Source organism: Myxocyprinus asiaticus, chromosome 10, assembly GCF_019703515.2.
Source record: "Myxocyprinus asiaticus isolate MX2 ecotype Aquarium Trade chromosome 10, UBuf_Myxa_2, whole genome shotgun sequence".
Classification (NCBI taxonomy): Eukaryota; Metazoa; Chordata; class Actinopteri; order Cypriniformes; family Catostomidae; genus Myxocyprinus; species Myxocyprinus asiaticus.
The window spans coordinates 1014903-1019231 of NC_059353.1; positions in this window are offsets into that span (position 1 = coordinate 1014903).

Genomic DNA, 4329 nt, shown 5'->3' on the forward strand with positions numbered 1-4329 from the left:
GGGCTGCACTTGCGCCAGTAGAGGGAAAACTTCTAATGCTTATTTGAGGGGAAAGCATACAGTCGAGGTTTTGGGGACATAAGTCTAGAGAGAAGAGAAAACGAATATTAGTGACGTTTAGAAACAATGTGACCAACAGCATACAATTATCTAAGAGTAAAGATGGCTGCAAAGAGGGCTTTCTGGGAAATACAGCTTTAAAAACAATGTGAACAACAGCATAAAATTATCTGAGAAATAAAGAGCTTTAGGAGAAAATGGATTTGCAATCATTATTCACTTGTGGCCATTCGCTCCTTAAGAGTACTGCATGACCGCCACCTACTGTACAATATACGTCTTGCATGATTGATGTATCTGCACTACAATAGTTTTGTGAGGAGATATTCCATTCTACCCTCAGAAAATCAGAGAGAGAGACCAAGAGAGACCACTGAAGCACTGCTAAGTGTGTGCTAGAATGGGATTTAAACAGTTAAGATGAAAGGTGCCAGTGCACGGCCAAATGAAGCGGTAGCACTAATATATGGTGAAGCAGTGGCCGGTTTTGTGGAGGCAGCCTCAACGCAATAGGATCTGCTTCGGCGAGTAATGATTAAAAAGGAAGAAAGCCAGGGTAGAAAACCACAGTTAAAGTAGCAGCCACCATTATCAAGATGTATGCAAATAGTGAGCTGCTGCGGCAGCTTTCGTTGAATAACATAATGATTTTGATAAAATAACTTATCTGATAAGGAGGACGAATGTTTCAAGCAGAGTAATAAGACGTTGCATGGATCTGTTGCGGGTGGGTGGGTCCAAATGCTGGAAACAGATGAGACCGAAGAGAGGTAAACAGCTGCTTGTATACTCTGGCTGTTAATTGAAAGATTAGATGGACTCACTCCTCCCGAACTTACGTTTAGGAACTTCATTTATTGTGATGACAAGCTGTTACTGTGTGTGTGTGAGATGAACAGATTATGTGTGTGAGACTCCAAATCTACAAACAAACACAGATGCCTCCAATCATTATGCCTTCTACACACAAGATTTATGTTATTTGTGCACAATTAAGGGGGTTATTTACCTTTACAGTACATATATTTTTAGATTAATTCTTACTGAAGTGACTTAATATAAAAGCAGCTTGCAAAATATGTATACTTTGAGTTATGAATTACAGTAAAATGTTAATCCAAAATCAAATCTAAAGAGGAAACAGGACATGTTAAACTGGTTTAATCCAAATAAGACAATCCAAAATACATGGAATAATGCATTTGCCAAAATGTGCAGTATGCAACACAGAGCATACTGTTTTAAATACTGTAGGCTATCCCCCAATACAATGTTCTCAACTTTACCTTCTCTTGCCAATGGGACAAATGACTCGAAAAAAATATCAAATATGATCTTTTCTTGACTAATTGTTTGATCTGACTGACAAAATGCAAGACATTTTTACACAAAATTGGATGAAATAACACAAAGAAAATGCAATGTACTCTTTTATTGTAAATGTTTATCATTGCATATTGCATTCGGTTAACATATTTCTAAAAACTCTAGGCAGCATACTGTGTAGTATGCAGTAAGCAGTATGCTTGCATTCCATTCTGAACATATCCATTGTGTTAAGGGGCAGTCACACTACACTTCGCGCTCCATTTAGTCCCATTCAGACGCATCCGGGCACGGGAGATGGGAAACGTAAGATCATGCAAAGAAATTTCAAACGACGCTGACTAGCAAAGTTCAAGTTTGGTGAACTCTGAACCGTGAATCCACAGACGAGATGGTAAATCGATAATTTAAAAAAACTTTTCAGCTCAAATAATACACAAGTTTTAACAGAAGAATTAATATAAGTTATTTTACAGAATGATAAGCTTCACATTCCTGATTTTAAACCCTCCAAAAAAATAAAAAATTATAAATTGGCCACATCCTCTTCCATTGTAAGTGACTCACTGTAACCTCGATTCGTCTTCTTTTTCTTTTTAAAGAAAAGGAAATTTATTTTTTGTGGTAATCATCATTGTCACAAATGCTGTCGATTGAGCTTAACTTGTATTGACCTCGGAATATTACTTTAAGAGCCAGTCAGTGTTGGCATGCTCCTCTGATTGGGTGTGTTAAAGGATCATACTTTTGATGCTGTGTGTGTGTCTAGAGAGATTTGTTATGTTGCTGTGTTGATGGATTAGTAAATTGGTGTGCATATCTGCAGCTTAACACTTTGGTGTTCTAATCACTGCAGGAGACAGCTGCTAAAGCCACCTGTTACTCTCTCTCTCTCTCTCTCTCTCTCTCTCTCTCTCTGTGTGTGTGTGTGCGTGTGTTTGTGTGTGTGTGTGTGTGTAGCTGCAGCAGTGGCGTGCTCGGCAGGATGAAGCTGTGGAGTTGGAGGCTGCTCTTGCTCCAAAAAGAAGAAGAGGATAGACTGAAGAAACAACAGCAAAGAGAGAAGACCAGAAGATCTCGACTGACACAACAGGCACATCAAATCAAAAATCAAATCACTTTTATTGTCACACAGCCATATACACAAGTGCAATTGTGTGTGAAATTCTTGGGTGCAGTTCCGATCAACATAGCAGTCGTGACAGTGATGAGACATATACCAATTTGCAATAACATCAAATTAACACAACACAGTTTAAACATCTGATATATACATAATTACACTCAACAATATACAAATAATAATATACAATGTACAGTATACAATACACACAATATAGATACACATTGTTCAATAAAAAAAGTATATATAGTATATATAGAATGTACAGTAGGTTATATTGTACTGTATTGACATTCAGGCTGTCGGTTGATAGTAAGTTGTTAAGAGAGAATATAATATAATAATAATATAATTTATGACAGTCCGGTGTGAGATATAAGAGTAAGAGTAATAAAGTGCAGTGCTGATGTATTTTGATCGTGGGAGATCAAGAGTTCAAAAGTCTGATTGCTTGGGGGAAGAAGCTATCATGGAGTCGGCTGGTGCGGGTCCTGATGCTGCGGTACCGCCTGCCTGATGGTAGCAGTGAGAACAGCCCATGGCTCGGGTGGCTGGAGTCTATGATGATCCTCCGAGCTTTTTTCACACACCGCCTGGTATATATGTCCTGGAGGGAGGGAAGCTCACCTCCGATGATGTGTCTGGCAGTTCGCACCACCCTTTGCAGTGCTTTGCGGTTGTGGGCTGTGCTATTGCCGTACCAGGCGGAGATGCAGCCAGTCAGGATGCTCTCTACAGTGCAGGTGTAGAACTGTGTGAGGATGTGGCTGTTCATTCCAAACTTCCTCAGCCGTCTCAGGAAGAAGAGGCGCTGATGAGCCTTCTTCACAACGACTTCAGTGTGGATGGACCATGTGAGTTCCTCAGTGATGTGGACACCCAGGAACTTGAAGCTGCTGACTCTCTCCACTGGTGCTCCATTGATGGGACTGTGTTCTCTGTCTTTTCTTCTGAAGTCCACCACAAGCTCTTTTGTCTTACTGATGTTGAGGGAGAGGTTGTGCTCCTGACACCAGTGTGTCAGAGTGTGCATCTCCTCTCTGTAGGCTGTTTCATCATTGTCAGTGATCAGACCTACCACTGTCATGTCATCAGCAAACTTAATGATGGCATTGGAGCTATGTGTTGCCACACAGTCATGTGTGTACAAGGAATACAAGAGTGGGCTGAGAACACAGCCCTGTGGGGCTCCAGTGTTGAGGGTCAGTGATGAGGAGATGTTGCTGCCTATTCTAACCACCTGGCGTCTGCTTGACAGGAAGTCCAGGATCCAGCTGCACAGCGAGCTGTTTAAGCCCAGAGCCCGGAGCTTCTCATCTAGCTTGGAGGGCACTATGGTGTTGAATGCTGAGCTGTAGTCTACAAACAACATTCTCACATAAGTGTTCTTTTTTCCAGGTGGGAGAGAGCAGTGTGTATTGTAGATGCAATGGCATCATCAGTGGAGCGGTTGTTGCGGTAAGCAAACTGCAATGGGTCTAGAGAGAGAGGCAGCACAGAGCAGATGTAATCTCTGATTAGTCTCTCAAAGCATTTGCTGATGATGGGGGTCAGAGCAACAGGACGCCAGTCATTTAAGCAAGTTATTTTTGATTGCTTTGGAACAGGCACAATGGTGGATGTTTTAAAGCATGTGGGGACTACAGACAAAGAGAGGGAAAGGTTGAAAATATCAGTAAAAACACCAGCCAGCTGGTTCGTGCATGCTCTGATGACGCAGCCCGGAATGCCATCTGGGCCTGCGGCTTTGCGGATATTCACCCGTCGGAAGGATCGGGTTACATCCGCTACAGAGATGGAGAGTGAACTAACCTCTGTAG